Source organism: Cyprinodon tularosa, unplaced genomic scaffold (genome assembly GCF_016077235.1).
Source record: "Cyprinodon tularosa strain WSP-4 unplaced genomic scaffold, ASM1607723v1 ctg187, whole genome shotgun sequence".
Lineage (NCBI taxonomy): Eukaryota > Metazoa > Chordata > Actinopteri > Cyprinodontiformes > Cyprinodontidae > Cyprinodon > Cyprinodon tularosa.
In genome coordinates this window covers 731,671-749,783 of record NW_024038657.1, presented here as the reverse complement: position 1 = coordinate 749,783, position 18,113 = coordinate 731,671, and the positions used below count along the sequence as shown (strand labels likewise).

General features: G+C 42.6%; 1 protein-coding gene across 8 annotated transcripts in view; it reads left to right on the top strand.

Moving 5' to 3' along the window:
• camta1a (calmodulin binding transcription activator 1a) overlaps nucleotides 1–18,113 on the top strand; it is a 418,830-nt gene that overhangs the window by 346,880 nt on the left and 53,837 nt on the right. The window lies entirely within an intron of this gene.

Below are 18,113 nucleotides of genomic sequence, written 5' to 3'. Positions count from 1 at the left end.
TCTACTTTTCATCCTTGTGTCCGTCAGTGGTGTTCTGCATAACTGGGTCTCCTTCAGTGAACCCATCATGACAGAACACTGCGGCCAAACTCAAGGCCCAGCAGATCACCATCTCCGTCGACTAGAGGAACAGGCAGCCCAAATTCATGGACACGGCCTGGCTCTACGTGAGTTAAACACCCACATAGAAAGACAAAATCAAGCCATTCAAGGCTATGTTAACTACGTGAACAGCGCTAATGCTGCGTCTGTACAGCAACCATTTCCGGGTCCAGTCCCACCTCCGAGGTCACAGGCTGTGACGTCATCAGAGTTCCGTCCTAGTCTCCCAGAAAGATTTTCAGGCAACATGAAGGATTGCAAAGGATTTTTATTTCAATGTCGGATGATCTTTCAGAACTCCCCTGGCTGTTTTTCCACGGATCACAAGAAGATAACTTTCATTCTCTCTCAGTTAACAGGAAGAGCCTTGGAATGGGCTCAGGCAAGATTTGCCGCTGACGACAGTTTAAATTGCTATTACTCTGATTTCATTGCTGAATTTACCCAGGTCTTCAACCAAGAAACTGACCAAACAATTGATTCTAGAGCTCTTTTCAACCTTAAACGGGGAAATTCTTCGGTGGCTGAATTTTCAATTAACTTCCGGGTTAAGGCGGCAGCTTCCGGATGGAACCAAAGCGCCTTGAAAGGAGCCTTTTTCATGGCATTGAACGAGCAGATTAAAGATGAACTCGCAACCCTCGATGAACCTGCCACCCTCGAAGATCTAATTCGCCTCTCCATCAGATTAGATAATAGAATTCGAGCCAGAAACAGTTCTAAGAAGCAGAGTACATTTTCTTCTGCCTCACATAATGTGACTGTTTGTTCTCCCTCTACAGAGCAGTTGCCCACTCAGAGGTCTAAGCCCCAGTTTCTACCGTTGCCTGTTCAGGCCTCTCATTCGGGCGAAAGGGATGTCGAACCCATGCAGGTGGGACACACCAGGCTCACTCCAGAGGAGAGACAGAGGCGTTTTCTTAGCAAACTATGTATCTACTGTGGTGAGAGTGGACACTTCATCGCCTCCTGCCCGGCTAAATTAAAAGCCGGGGCCCGCCAGAGGATCTGAGGAGTCTGGCGGGCCAAATAAACACGAAGAAATCTCCTCGACTGTTACTGCCTGCCACGCTTTTTTGTGATAATCAAAGCCTCTCCTTCTCTGCTTTCGTCGACTCAGGCTGTGAACGTAACCTAATCGACTCTAACCTCGTCCAGCAACTCCAGATTAAAACCATTCCTCTCTCTCAGCCTCTCTGTGTATCCGCTATTGACGGGAAAAGACTCCATCGAGTTACCCACCAAACCCAGCCCCTCGAGCTACTTCTGTCAGGTAACCATCGAGAGACAATAACATTTTTTGTTTTTCCATCTGCATGTTCCCCGCTGGTTCTCGGGTTCGAATGGTTGGAGAAGCATAACCCTCACATTAACTGGACTAAACATCATCTGGAATCATAGTCCACTAGGTGCCACGAAACATGCCTTCGTTCTGCTGCCCCCGTGTTGGGGTCTCCTAGAGGTGGGGGGGAGATGGACTCTCCTGACCTTTCTTCAGTCCCCTCTGAGTACCATGACTTAGCCCCTGTCTTCAGTAAGGTCAGTGCGACGTCCCTACCTCCACACAGACCATACGATTGTGCCATAGAACTTTTACCTGGTGCTCCTCTTCCTAGCAGCAGATTGTATAACATTTCCAAGCCCGAAAGAGAAACTATGGAAAAATACATCAACGAATCATTAGCTGCTGGAATAATTCGTCCTTCATCCTCTCCATTGGGCGCCGGGTTCTTCTTCGTGGGGAAGAAGGATGGTTCCCTGAGGCCTTGTATAGACTATCGAGGTTTGAACCAGATTACAATCAAAAACAAATACCCACTGCCTCTTCTCGCCTCTGCCTTTGAACCAGTACAGGGTGCAACAGTGTTTTCCAAACTGGATTTACGAAACGCTTATCATCTCCTCAGGATCCGTGAGGGCGATGAATGGAAAACTGCCTTCAAGACACCCTTGGGCCAATTCGAATACCTAGTGATGCCCTTTGGTTTAACTAATGCTCCAGCCTGCTTCCAGGCTCTAGTAAATGATGTTCTCAGAGACTTTCTCAACGTGTTTGTTTTCGTGTACATTGATGACATTCTCATTTACTCCAAGAACCTCGATGAACACAAGAAACATGTCCGTCTTGTCTTACAGAGACTTTTGGAGAATAAGCTGTTCGTGAAAGCCGAGAAGTGCGAATTTCATCAACCTTCTGTCACCTTTTTGGGGTTTGTGCTAGAGGGCGGCCAGGTAAAACCTTCAGAGGACAAGATCAAGGCAGTCTTAGACTGGCCAGTTCCTGAGAACCGAAAACAACTTCAGAGGTTTTTAGGATTCGCAAACTTCTATCGTCGGTTCATTAGAAACTACAGCCAGACCGCCCTTCCTCTAACCTCCCTGACCTCTGTTAAACGCACATTTCAGTGGACTCCCGAGGCTCAAGCAGCATTTGAAAGATTAAAATCCTTGTTTTCCAGAGCACCTGTCCTTATTCAACCTGATCCTGCGAAGCAGTTTATTCTAGAGGTGGATGCTTCAGATTCCGGTGTTGGAGCTGTCCTATCCCAGAGGCTCGACTCAGACCAGAAAATACACCCTTGTGCTTTCTTCTCCCGTAGGCTCTCTTCCGCTGAACAAAACTATGATGTGGGTGACCAAGAGCTCCTGGCTATCAAACTGGCGTTGGAAGAATGGAGGCATTGGCTGGAGGGAGCTGAGCACCCGGTTCTTGTGTGGACCGACCATAAGAACCTGGCTTACATCCAGTCAACCAAACAAGCTAATCCTCGCCAATCCAGGTGGTCAATCTTCTTCTCTCGTTTCAACCTAATCATCTCCTACAGACCCGGATCCAAGAACGTGAAGCCCGATTCTCTCTCTCGTCTCTACTCCGTCGATCATCCCGAGACTCCTGAACCTGTTCTTCCGGCTTCCTGTACCGTAGGGGTGGTCAACTGGGAAATAACTGACCTCATCAACTCAGCTCTGGCCACTGAACCCGATCCAGGTAACGGTCCCTCTAATCGTACCTACACTATATTGCCGAAAGTATTTGCTCACCCATCCAAATTATTGGAATCAGGTGTTCCAATCACTTCCATGGCCACAGGTGTATAAATTCAAGCACCTAGGCATGCAGACTGTTTTTACAAACATTTGTGAAAGAATGGGTCGCTCTCAGGAGCTCAGTGAATTCCAGCGTGGAACTGTGATAGGATGCCACCTGTGCAACAAATCCAGTCGTGAAATTTCCTCGCTCCTAAATATTCCACAGTCAACTGTCAGCTGTATTATAAGAAAATGGAAGTGTTTGGGAACGACAGCAACTCAGCCACGAAGTGGTAGGCCACGTAAACTGACGGAGCGGGGTCAGCGGATGCTGACGCGCATAGTGCGAAGAGGTCGCCAACTTTCTGCAGAGTCAATCACTACAGACCTCCAAACTTCATGTGGCCTTCAGATTAGCTCAAGAACAGTGCGCAGAGAGCTTCATGGAATGGGTTTCCATGGTCGAGCAGCTGCATCCAAGCCATACATCACCAAGTGCAATGCAAAGCGTCGGATGCGGTGGTGTAAAGCACGCCGCCACTGGACTCTAGAGCAGTGGAGACGCGTTCTCTGGAGTGACGAATCGCGCTTCTCCATCTGGCAATCTGATGGACGGGTCTGGGTTTGGCGGTTGCCAGGAGAACGGTACTTGTCTGACTGCATTGTGCCAAGTGTAAAGTTTGGTGGAGGGGGGATTATGGTGTGGGGTTGTTTTTCAGGAGCTGGGCTTGGCCCCTTAGTTCCAGTGAAAGGAACTCTGAATGCTTCAGCATACCAAGACATTTTGGACAATTCCATGCTCCCAACTTTGTGGGAACAGTTTGGAGCTGGCCCCTTCCTCTTCCAACATGACTGTGCACCAGTGCACAAAGCAAGGTCCATAAAGACATGGATGACAGAGTCTGGTGTGGATGAACTTGACTGGCCTCCATAGAGTCCTGACCTCAACCCGATAGAACACCTTTGGGATGAATTAGAGCGGAGACTGAGAGCCAGGCCTTCTCGTCCAACATCAGTGTGCGACCTCACAAATGCGCTTCTGGAAGAATGGTCAAAAATTCCCATAAACACACTCCTAAACCTTGTGGACAGCCTTCCCAGAAGAGTTGAAGCTGTTCTAGCTGCAAAGGGTGGACCGACGTCATATTGAACCCTATGGATTAGGAACGGGATGTCACTTAAGCTCATATGTGAGTCAAGGCAGGTGAGCAAATACTTTTGGCAATATAGTGTATGTCCCATCTTCCGTCAGGTCCCGTCTTATCCAGTGGATGCATGCCGCCAAATTCTCTGCTCATCCAGGAGTCAGTAGAACCATAGCTCTCATCTCCAGACGCTTCTGGTGGCCCACTCTCCACAGGGACGTAAAGGAGTATGTGTTGGCTTGCCCCACATGTGCCCGTAACAAAGCCTCACACCAACGTCCTTCTGGCCTGCTTCAACCACTTCCTGTTCCCTCGCGTCCATGGTCCCATATCGCCATTGATTTTGTCACCGGTCTCCCAGTCTCCCGAGGCATGTCCACTATACTCACCATTGTTGACCGCTTCTCGAAGTCCTGCTACCTTGTTCCCCTCAGAAAGCTTCCCACGGCCTTCCAGACTGCTCAACTTCTGATTAAACATGTTTTCCGGCTTCATGGCATCCCCCAAGAGATCCTCTCGGACAGAGGTCCTCAATTCATCTCCCAGGTATGGAAGACTTTTTGCTCTGCTCTCGGCTGCAAACCCTCTCTCACCTCAGGTTACCACCCCCAATCGAATGGTCAGACAGAACGCATGAACCAACAGTTGGAATCCACCCTCCGCTGCCTCACGTCAAATAACCCCGTGGACTGGAGCCAATTTCTTCCATGGATTGAATATGCCCACAACTCCCTCCGTTCTGCATCCACTGGACAATCCCCATTCCAGGTCAGTCTCGGGTATCAACCGCCTCTTTTCCCCGCAGATGACAGAGAGATATCGGTGCTGTCCATCAATCATCACATCCGTCGTTGTCAGAGGATCTGGAGGGAAACCATCGCCACACTCAACCAGTCTTCAGCATCTGCAAAACGTTTCGCCGACGCCAAGAGACGTCCCGCCCCCGAGTACTCTGAGGGCCAGGAGGTATGGCTCTCCACTCGAGACATCCCCCTCAAAGGGATGTCTCGAAAACTCTCCCCGAGATTCATCGGACCTTACCGGATCACTCGAGTTATCAACCCCTCAGCTGTCCGTCTCCAGTTACCTCAGTCCCTCCGGATCCACCCCACTTTCCACGTGTCCCAGATCAAGCCTGTTTCCTCGAGCCCTCTGTGCCCACCATCCGACTCCCCACCACCCGCCCTGGAGGTCGATGGCCATCCGGCCTTCACAGTGCGCCGCATTGTGGACTCCCGTCGACGAGGTCGCGGATGGCAGTACCTCGTCGACTGGGAGGGCTACGGACCGGAGGATCGCCAGTGGGTCCCAGGCTCGTACATCCTCGATCCTGCACTCATCGAGGAGTACGAGCGTTCCTGCCCATCTACCTCTTCCGGACCGCCAAGGGGCGGTCGTTGAGGGGGGGGTACTGTTGGGAGCTGGAGAAATTCCATCTTTCTCCAGCAGAGTCCGCCGTGGATCCTCTGAGGGAGCCTCCTGCACAGCTGCAGCTCGTCAAGGATCATCAGAAGATCCACTATATAAGCTGTCTTCAGACCTTGCCTCAACGCCGCAGTGTTGTTCCAGTTGGTCAGCGCTAAAGCCTAGATCCTCAGTGTATCTCCATGACTTTAAATCCAGTCTGGATTCTAACAACTGTCTCTGTTTTCCAGGAAACCCGTGCCTCCTCTGTGAGATCTCTGGAAGAGCTAACCTGCCGAGCCGACCCTCTGAGCCAAACCCTGAAGATTCACAGAGAACCCCCAAGCAGCTCAGGACTAGAGCTGGGAAATCTAAGCCAAGGTCTGTTCAAGCTAAGACGTGAGACGCTGAAGCAGCAAACGGACTCTGCTGACAAACCCTTCTCCAGAACCAACAGTGACTCTCCCAAGGTTAACCTGAAGAACCCTCAAGGTACTATCAGTGAACCAGTGGAAATCAAACCCTGTCAGCAGTCACTAACTGTGCTGTCTCTCACGCAGACTCCGGTGAACCAGTTCCCAGGCCCGAACCAGAATCAGTACATTCTGTGTGTTTTGTGCTTTAATAAACTGTTCTACTTTTCATCCTTGTGTCCGTCAGCGGTGTTCTGCATAACTGGGTCTCCTTCAGTGAACCCATCATGACAATTTGATTACATTTAGGATAAACATTCAGGTCTCCTTTTCCCTTTCTATATCAACCAATCTATTTAATAGCTGAAGAAAAATTCTAATAAGTTGTTTAATTTACTAAATGTATTTGTGCTTACAGAGGATTGAAGTCCAATCCTTGAATTTTTGACATTCTAAGAAAAGCATAAAAATAGTTAATTCTATGCCTAGCTGTTTTTTTTTGTTAGTTTTTTTGTTTAATGCTTTGTAGGAGCTTTTTTTTCATATTAGACAAACTTTATTTGGCAGACCTGGTCAAAAATGTACTCTGAGTGGTAAAGGCTGCAGGTGGCAGATACTGGCTGTAGTGCAGGTGCAAGCGTGGTGAGACCAAGTGGTGAGATTGAGTTTATTTTGGAACACACGGTTTACGTTCTGGTTAAAGTAGTCAATAAAGCAGCAACTCTAAGAGACGTCATTGAAAATTTATTTAAAGGAGACTCTAGAGCAGATGTTTTTTACCACTTGGTATAAAGTGATGAATGAAGATTTAGGCTTGCTCACAACATTGTGCTGCAGCGAATAGAACACTTGAAAAAAATGTAACCACACTTTTGAATAAAGAGGAGGAAAAAAAAGGATGAAATCAAACAACCTATATAAAGTCACCTTATCGGATGTCACCAGAGGCATGTGCCTATATACCTTTTTTAAACAACAGAGGAGCAAGAAGGCAATCTGATCATGTTGTTCTAAGGGTGATTTGTCTCATTTTAAAGCAAATAGTGACTCTTAGCTGTAAGTGAGAGTTCACACCCTTTGTCCCTACTTTTCTCAATTTGCCCCCTACTACATTTTCTTTGCAAAACAGCAGGTTAAACTTTCACTCTTTGTGTATATAAGTGCTGCCAACAGTAGAGTAATCAGCAAAGTGCCACCTCAGCACCTGTGCTTTAATGATTAATACCATATTGATGGTCTCAATTAATTTCCTATTACACCACCAGAAGGCTGCGGTTGTTCTGTCTCTGTCACGTCCCGGCGCTTGTTTTGGGAAGCCTTTCTGTGGCAGCTGCTGACTTGAGATACTGCTTTCCTTTCCAGCTAACACTTTACTCTTGACAGATGTACAAAATATGCACACATGCCATCACAATTTTGTATCTGAGGGAAAAAACACACACAAACACTATTACACGCTGTTTGACTTCTTGCATTTCTCACGCTTGCACACAGATAAACAAACATAATGCAACTCTTTCTGTTTGTTAAATCATATTTATAGTGGAATTGTTTTTGTTTTTGTAACAAAGCTCAACAGTGATCAGAAAATGCCGTCACCTCTTTACATGCTGCTCTTTAACATATATACAAATCACAAGTTTTACCTTCACCTGTGATACAGGACAGTCCCTCTGCAATTGAACCTGTAGTAACGTATAGGACAATATTTAGAGCTTTTTCCTGCAGCCTGTTCCTTGATTCTAGCATAATCTGCCCCCTGAAGCATTGCACATGTGCAACAGAGTGTAAGCTACTTATTTATTTCCCTGATGATCTCTTAAGTTGTGTGATCACATATTTCCATGTCCCCTAACTATCTGTGGATCTCAGCTCAACCTGCAGTCAACACTGCCCCTGTGGAGGAGCAGGGCAGTGCAGTTTGTCCATCAGATTGGCAGACCTTTTTCTCTCAGTCTCTTTCATATCCAAATAAAATAGTCTCTTATCTTTGACTACGCTGTAGTTCATCCCATAAACGCCTCTATCTCTCTCTAATGTGCGCTGTTTATCTCAAACTCATTCTTTTATTCTGTCACACTCTAAACCGCACATGCTTTCTTTATTTTTCATTTTTCATCTGGAACCAATATACACTATCGGTTGCTTAGAAACCATTCAGGCTTTATTTTTTGCCACAAGGGCAGACATTTGATTACCCATTTATATTGTGTGTGTGTGTGTCTCCAGAGAGGTCTTACCAAAGCTGAGCTCAGGGTCTTTTCCAGTATTCATCCCAGTAATGATAATGAGGTGTTTGCCACATTTGATAGAGTACACAGCCTCAGCAGAAGGTTTTGGACAAACCATAACAGATACATTTGTTGGTACCACGGTTGAAGATGTGTAAAATCTGTTAAAAAAAATACATTTTATTGCAATAGCATGATTTCACACTGCACCCACATATATATATATATATATATATATATATATATATATATATATATATATATATATATATATATATATATATATATATATATATATATATATATATATATAAATAAAAATATGGAGTTTACAAAACTCTCCTGCGATTTCAGCAATAGGCATTGGTCAGGCGAAATTAAGTCTGTATCACCTTTCACCCCTTACACCTAATTTTTTAACCCTGTACCAAAGTCACACCTAAAGGACAGAGGTGCACTTTCTAATCCCCTGGCAAATATAAATATTTTATCTGTTGAAATACTTCTATTTACTCAAAAATCACTCTTATCTCAGATCAGTAAGTGTTTCTGTACTTTCCAATATATTGACATTAATTTATAAAACAATATTATTTAAACAGTTTTATCCCACTAATCATTGGGAATAAATGTTTTGTCATTTTAACAGGTAAAAATACCAAAACAGAGAGTTTGATATATCAGAAGATTTAAAACAATAAATCAAAAATGAATTATTGGATATTTTCACAGAGAAATTACATAAAACATATGGTCAATCAGAGAATCAGAGAGCTGTGAACATTCCTTCATGATCATCTCTATCAGCATACAGAAAGTTCCAGAAGTCTGGGTGATTGAGAAGATTGTGTTGAAATATTTATAATGTCAGAGATCCAGATTGCTGTGTGCTCCCAGGTTTCTAAAATGTTACAGGAAATGATTAAGGCAAATGAAATGTTTACAGTATTAACAGCATAGACAGTGCTGCTGGTGATTTTGTAAAATATTATTTTTCTAAATAGATTTTAGTAAATGTACTCAAAACTGTAACATTTTCCAAACTTTCTGCTGCAATAAAGCTAATTTTCTCTAGTCCTTTTGCTGCATATGTTTGGTATAAATGTTTCTGTGCTTGTACTCTTACTAAACCACTGTGTTCAGCTTCCTCTTGCATTTTTTTGTGAGTTCCGATATCTGCATATTTCTTTATTTATGTCCTGGTCATGACCAGGTGAGTTTTGTTAGAGACTCGGCCTACCACTGTTGTTGCCAACAAGCAGCTTTATCTATTGTTGTTCAGTGAGGTAATGCAAAAGCAGATAGTGGCCAAGTTGGCCTATCTCATAACTGGACACACTTCAGTCCTCCCCGCGACTCCCTGTTTAGAAATGCACCAGCACATCTCACTCCCTGGGCTGTTCCTGTGAAGTCCTGATTCGCTCACAGACATGGGCAGAGGCACATAAATAGCGTGCCTTGTCGACTGGCACACGGGAGACCAACAACGCACACAAACAAATCAGACTCAGCACTGATATGAAAGAAAGTGAGAGCAGAAGAGGGAAAGCTAAAGGAAAGAGAGAGAAGGAGAGAGATTTTGGCATTTGCTGTGTTTCCTTCACTAAATGAATTGCACTATGCCTTAAGAGAAAGAGATGAAAATGAGAAAGCAAGAAAGCGGAAAAAGTCTCCAGGAAAGCCAGAGGTTAAGAGGGTAGTTTGAGACTAAACATAGGAGGCATGAAGAGAGACCGTACGGTTGAATTAGTGACTTGCTTTACCTCCTCCTACTCCTGCGTGAGTCAGTATCACCTGTTCAGTCACTGAATATTAGCATCAGTGTTATGGGCTGTGTTAAAGCCAGTATGACAGGCTAAATGGACTCATGATGGCCCTTTCGTAGTTTGTCACTGGACTGCCTAGTCTCTCACTTGGGACCACAGCTAATAGAGAAGCCAGTGAGGTCTGCAAAGACTTTAGGATAAATAAGTAGGCTGTAAACTGTGAGTTGAGTTGTGGCAGGTAAAGGGCTTCCAATGCCTCACTTTCCACTTTGTACAGGGATGCAAGTACTGGACTTTTGTGCTTTTATTGTAATGCACTGAGATGTTAACCATAGCAACAAATGCACACATTTAACTGCTGTGTGTTGCGAAGCAATATATTTCAACTTTCGGAGGAGCCACATACTAAAATAGCAGAGCTCTTTTGCTTGCTCCTGTGTGCTCTCACAAACACAAGAATTATAAAGGGCAACCCCTTAAAAACACTTTTACCCATTGCATTTGCAATTGCACATGCATACACATGCACGTTCTGCCTTGTGTTACCTCACACAGGGTGAAACAATTCTACCCCTCTAAGCTGAGTTATTTAAAGCCTCACTCTGCTCCATCGGAGTGATTATGTGCTGTTGAATTAAACATCACAGGCCTCAGCCCCTGGCTTCCAATGAAACACATTCAAACATGTTGGCCTCTTCCTGTTCCTCAAAAGTACTGAGCAATGCTTCCCGTGTCTCCCACCTAGAACATGAAACAGTGAAAGAAAAGAGGTGGAGCATTAATGCTGGTCGAATCTCTGCCTCACCCCACTTAGCAATGGTCTGATTGTTACCCCTTTTACATTTCATACACTTTAATACACTTATATGCTCATGGTGCAATTTATTAGATTTATTTATTTTGTAATGATTTAATTTTATTCATTTTACTCAATCAAAACAATTAAACAAGCATTCTAAAGTCCTGAATGAGTTTACTATCTAAATTCCTGAGATTTAAGACAGTCCTCACACAGAGACAGTTTGGAAGAAGGCCCAATTGAGACTGTACTCCTTACAAAAACCCAAGAAGGACAACATTCCATAAGAGCGGCTAATCGTCTTTTACACTGCCATTTTGTGGTCTGTTTTTGTCCACATCTATCTAATTCAATTCAATTCAATTCAGTTTATTTATATAGCGCCAAATTCACAACACATGTCATCTCAAGGCACTTTACAGTTCAACCAGATCATACAGTCAAATTGATACAAAGTTTTCTGTCTGGTTGGCTCATCCACCCAACAGAACAGCTCTAGACTGCACTAAACAATTACCTCTACGGAGAGGATCATTGAAGCTGACTTTCGTTCCATCCAGGATTTGCAGAGGTTTAGAACTAAGAAAAACGCATGTAACATCTCTGCTAAACCCAAACATGATAGTAAGATTGATCAGATGTTCCTTTTTAAACAGAAACAAGCCATCACAAAACTGGTTACCTTCACCACCTGTCAAGCAGAGTATTAATTTACATAGCGAAATATACCAGAACCCCAAGAACCTTGTCTATGATCAATTCTTTGGGCAGAGAGGATCTCCAGCCTGGTGCTAGCAAGATATACCTAATAAAATGTGGTTAATAAGTTTACCTTAAAAAATAAATCTTTGAGCAATCCCTTGCCACTAGCCTGGTAGTAACCCCTGGGCAATGTTGCTTAGCTGTATTGTGCACGGTGCAAAGCTGAGTGCAGCAGAGGGAAAAGTGTTGCAATAAGCTTTAACATATCGACTCCACACTCCAATTAGGGTGTCTGTATTTTAAACTGGGAACATTTAAACAAAAAGACTGTCACAGGCGACCCTGAGAGAACTGGGTTCAAACAGGGGTTTGCACTGTCTCCTCAGCAGGAGCTTCAGGCTGTTTGCTGCCTTTTTTTGGAAGGTTTGACATGCAGTTTTGTTTACCACAGTTCCCATGCAAGTCTTTGTGCATGTGTGCTGATGCTTTGCATATGGATGACTCTGTTACTGTGTGTTGGCACGAGGCAATGCGCCAGCCAGCCACCCCCACATTTCAAAACACTCCCTTGGGCACCGAGCAATAAACGTTCCCTACAAAAAAGAAGAAGTCTCGTGACTTGTAGAGGTGAACCTACAGCACCACAGATGCAGTTGACCTTGAAATGAGCAGGGGTGTTTGGGGACAGGAGGGGGAGGGCAGTGTTTAAGAGTGCAACCTCAGTGCCAGAGGCCAGGAGGCAGCCTAATGACTGGCACACCATGCTATCCATCACTGTGCCACTGCCAGTGCAACTGCCCCTGTACAGCCAAGTGCACAAGACTTTAATCACGTCTTGAATCTGCAGAATTCGGCAGACCAGAATGAAATGCATTGAAGTGATTCCCAGGTGTTTCATACACACTAAAAAACTACACAGACATATGTGGAGATACGCTTGAAAAATTCTAATATGCATTACGCACATAAACAGCATGAATATGCAGTCGATGCCCTCAGACTCACAGCTCATTTCACTCATTCTGCATGCATACTGATGAACTTACACCAGCTAACATACAGATATTTCTCTCTTGACACTCATTCATATGCTATTTATAATTTTATGTAGGCAGGCAAAAATATAAAAGCACATAAACCTTCATAAACAAAACACAAGTCAAGATATATTCCTCCTCTTCAGCTGATGCAGTGTTTATAGTGAGACAATAGACTCATCCTCCTTTCTTTTTTTAAATTGAAATGGGTCTAATTGGCCGTTTGCTTTAATTTTTAGATTTTCTTTCCTCTTTCTGTTTTTAATATTCCTAGCTCTGAATTAAGGTGGAAAAATCCAGGCATTCCCCAAACCCGGGTTAGTGTCTGCTCTGTGTTTCTCTGTCTTCTCTGTGTACGGATGGGCCTTTTGAAGCCCCCATGTGGGTTGTTTTATCGCATTGGAACAAGGTTTCCCCATGCACTCCCAGGCTCATCCACGTTCCATGAAGCATCCCCTCTCAATTAAGATCCTTTCATGTTAATGGTGTTCTTATTTCTTCTGTGCACGAGTTGTGAAAGCGAGGCCTTCTACGGTAGAGTACAATCATGAAGCAGAACCGCCTGAACGACAATATAAGAGCTGTTACCCTCATTCTGCTTTCTGTCTCTGTCTTTTTCTTTCTACAGATCTCTGTCTAAAACTCTGTCTCCTTTCTTTGGCTGTTTTTTCTTGTTAATGAGCTATTGTCAGCCTTTGAGGTAGCAGCTACATAGAATAGTTCTGAGAAAGTGGCAGGGTCACAGAGATTTAACGAGCCAGTTAAGACATGGCTTGACCACAGTGTCATTTCTACCAGTAAATGTTCACTTAATCAGTTCTTAGTAAGGTAGATCCCTTCAAACTTATGATATAGAGTGCATGAAGGAGAAGGTCACAGTATATGTCTACACCAACATCTAACATGTCTTTGTCTTTTGCATGGTAGAGTAAGTGATTCTGTTCCTCCTCTCCCTGCTTGTGTTTTTTGGTAAAGGAGTAGGGAGTTTGAATCCAGGACGATGTAGGTAATCACTGACAAATTTTTGGTGCTCTGGCTTCCTTCAAGTGTGTGCATGCCAGAGAAACCCGGTTGCCAGGCTACAACAGCACCTTTATCTTTGGTTGCGATGGCGATGTCTTGCATATCTTCATGGATGTGTGTTTTTCAATGTGTGTGCAGGTGTTGACACATAAACCTTTTATGCATGTTGTGCATTTTGTGTTTTATTCTGAAGATTTCAGCAAATTCAAAATATGAGTTTTCTTAAAGATGCTTGCCTGCCTTTGTTTACCAGTATTTGTGAGTGAGATTTGGTAAAAAGGAGGAAAGCGCAACACCACCCACTCAGCAGGCCTTCCGCCCCCGTGGCTGACTCCCCAAGACTCTGCTAGTAATTAGCTCAACATCTATCCATCTGTTCGAGGGAGGTGCTGTAAACATAAACACAACAGTGCCACATTGAAATTTTGACCACGCACATGCATACATGGTATATCCAGGTTTTGGTTTATGTAAATGGTTGACAAACAAGTTTCCATGCAGTGTGAACCTGGCATAGGATCATAAGGTAATGCAACTTTTTTAAGGAAATGCAGGGTTGTAATCTAGAGAAAATATCAACGATAAGTAAAACATTTTTGTCTTTAGCCAAATTATAAATTTTTAACCAAATAAATATGTTAAGACTTAGACACAATACCCTGGCTAAATATGATGAATTTAGATACTGTAGCTGTTTGTTGTAGGTCTAGATGCATACTCCATCTTTCCTCTTTGTGTGTGTTTTTCTTTTAGGTAATAATAATACTTCTGCGTCTAATTACAGAATTTTTAAGGTGCTTTTATTGATTTAATGAATAACTTGATCCCTAGACATTGGCAAACATTTCATCAGAAACTTTAAAATATGACAAACTTTACCAAAATGATGCATTTTCTTATTGTTAATATTCAATGCTTACAAATATTACTTACCAGTGTGTTGAAGTTTTAGCTATTCATTCCAAGAGCACTTGTTGCTGTGGTGTTATTGTTTCATTTAAAGTCAAGGTATGACTTACCTGATAAACCTTTCTTAAAAGAAATTTCCTTTTCCTCTTGCTTTCATAAACTTCAGCCTGATTTCTGTTTATGTCAGGTAAGGGTCGTCATTCTGCCACTTAGATTTTGCACAAACATATTGGTATGTTCTAATTGTCAAGAAATTAATCAAGGGATTTATTTCGACTATGACAAAGCATTTGTTAATGCATGTCAATTTTAGACAGGCAGGAATAAATGACTGCTTGATATGTGTCTTTTTCTAGCTCTGGAATATGATGATTTTGAGTGAATGACTGTCTCTGGAATCCTTTTTTATATTATTTAAAAAGTTTAAAAAAAAAGAGAAAAGAAATTAAAAACATTTTAAGAGTAAAAACCCTTGCTGAAAAAAAGATATTTATAATCTTTCCACATTGCATATTCCTGTAATTGTTGCCCACTTCTCCACAGCTATGCAGAAGCAAGGCTGGAAAGCTGCCCTGAAATTCACATGGGAAATGAGAGGGAAAAAAACAACCAAAAGACTACATTACACAATTATTAAATAAGTTAATGAGATCTCATTTTCCTTGGAAAAAGACTATCAAGGCAAAAAGTTACCCTCAGCCTCTCCCACTGCTCCTGGAGAACCAACTCCTGGTAGTACAATGTGGAAAAGAAAGCAGGCTGCAAGAAATTAAATTAAATTACCATCCTGATAGATTTATGTGGTGCTTTACATTTTCATTGTGTTGTTTTCGTCTCCGAGTGGAAGTGCACCTGAGTTGGGAAAGAACTGTTAAATATGCTGTAAAGTAAGTGGAGAGAGAGAGGAGTAAAATGAGTTGTGAGAGAGAATGAAAAGTTGCAGATGTCATGCACCTCTAGCTCCCTCATTGGCCTGTAAATAAAAGAAGATTCTAAAAAGTGAAACACAGAGATCCAAAATGGGAATGCCACATGGTCATATTTTTGAGTTTTGTTAGTGTGCTTGTATACCTGTGTTGCTCTCGGTGAAAAGTAGAAGACAATCAGAAGAGTGGGCGTTGAATGGAGAAAACCCAGTAAATGATTGTTTCCATCAAGCCCAAGTCCATCCTATGAGTGCGTAAGGTTCTTTTATGCTACGCTAAATAGTTTTATCAGTTTTTAGCATTTTTGTGCTTACATACTAGTATTTTTTTAAATGCTTAATTATGGACCATGTGTCTGTGTGCATATTAAACCCCACCTGCATCTACACATGTACAACCGTTTGTAATTAAACAAAGCTGTCTACAGTTTTGATCCAAGTAAAGATTGAGGGCATCTCTTGCCTATTGACACAGCTGGCGCGACCATCTGGGGGAACCACATACCGTATGTGATATTACCAACCAGTCAGGGCATCAGTCATAACCTAGTGTCCAAAGTGATGACAGGGGACACAGAAAACAGGAACATAAACCACTGATATGTCCAGCTCCAGCTCGTGCTGGAAAGTTGCGGGAAAGGTCATCTATCTACTTGAGCCTGCTTTACAAACCACTGAGCCAGAGAGACGCAGCCACATCAGAGAGCCAGGAGTTGGTTTTATTTTTAAAATATATTTATATATATTTTTTTTTTTACAATACTTTGGTATCTGTGTCACAGCCCAGCCTCTGTCTGATATAACAGAGAAGCGGAAGGTGTGTGTGTTGGGGGGTTCAGATTAATGGTTCACACTGAGAGGGAGCACAGACCTACAGTAGCAACACTGTGATTTATTTGCCACTTAGTACTGATGAAGCCTCAAACTGCACTCACACACACGCACAGACACACATACACTAACATGCATTGTCACAACATTTTTCTCGATCAATGTCTAAGTTGGTTCATCTATTCCTGCATCTTGTTTAGCTATAAGGCTGTGCACACATGAGGGTGTGGGGATTTTGTGCTTACTTGCATAAATTACTCGATCTTCTTCAACATCTACCTCAAATAATCTGAACCATGTTTCTAAAATACCTTACAAAATGACTGATCCATACAAAAGTAGTCCCTAATATAACAGTCCTAGATTTTTTTATCTGAAAATTTGGGATTTTAAAACCATTTGGTCAGATACCCTGAAAGAAAAGAGTCCAACTACCTTTTGTCTGTACATATAATTTCACTACAGAATAAATTCAGGTGTTCTCAGGAAAATGTTTTTTAATCAGCGAAATCTTAATTTTATATTTCCAACAGAGACATGGCTTAATGAAAATATGGAGATGCCGATTTTATTGGAGACCACACCTCCCAATTACAATCTTCTCCGTCAGAACAGACTGTTTAAAAAAGGGGGAAGACTCGTTACTCTGGTTAATCATTCACTAAAGTGTAGAAAAGTGTTCCTGGGTGACTTTGAATCTTTTCAATATCTGACTGGTTTAAATCCTATATGAAGGATAGGGACTTTTATGTGTAAGTAGGGACCTTTAATAATCATTTGCGGGGTTCCTAAAGGCTCCATTCTAGGGCTACCCCTCTTCAACAACTACATGCTTCATTTACCTTTCCAACTGAATAAAACCAAAACTTAATAATCTTCAGATCAAATGAGGAAAGATCCAGAGTTAGCTTACAGCTTCAACTGCTACAGCTAGAAACCAATGATTATAGGCAAAATTTTGGTGTCATGATGGACTCAGACCTGAACCTTCAGAGGCACATAAAAGCGCTTTTATCATCTGAAGAACATTTCCGGGATTAAAGGACTAATGTCCAAGCATGATCTAGAAAAAAATGCATGCAATTATCTTTACTAGAATTGATTACTGCAAAAGTTTCTTCATAGGTTTGCCTAAAAAGTCCTTCAGAAAGCTGCAGCAGTTTGAAAGATTTTAAGCTTTGAAAATGTCACTAAGCAAACCAAAAAAAAAACATGAGAGGAAAGAACAGCATTAACTGAAGAAACAGCTGTATGCTCCTTGGTAACTAAAGCCGCAAAGGTCCTGATATCAGGTGTGAGAATCTGTTGGCACAACAGAGTCATAGGGGACACAAAACATATGGCAGGAAGGTGCTCTTTCAGATTTTTTTGGCCTGCATACAAAATCCTTTGTATGGCAGAAAGCTAGCATTACATGTCAACCAGAACACACTATCCCCACAGTGAAAAATGATGGTGACAGCATCATGCTGTGTAAATGCTCTTTCTCTTTAGTGGTGACTAGATGGAGCTCCACGTAGGTAGATCCTGGAAGAAGGCTTGTCAGTGTGTCAAAAAGAATTGAGACTTGTGTGGTGGGTCTCCTTTTATTAAGTGTAGTAGTGTAACAAGGTTGGAAATGTACTGTTTACAGAAATAGAGGACTGTGTAACTAATATAGAAAGGCTAGATTCAACTTACAAGAAAGAGGAAAAATATGTGAGTCTAATGGTGTGCAAAGTTGGTGGAAACTTACTTCAACATTCAATGCTGTGAAAGGTTATTCTACCAAGTGTTTTTCCTCCAAGTGTCAGAAT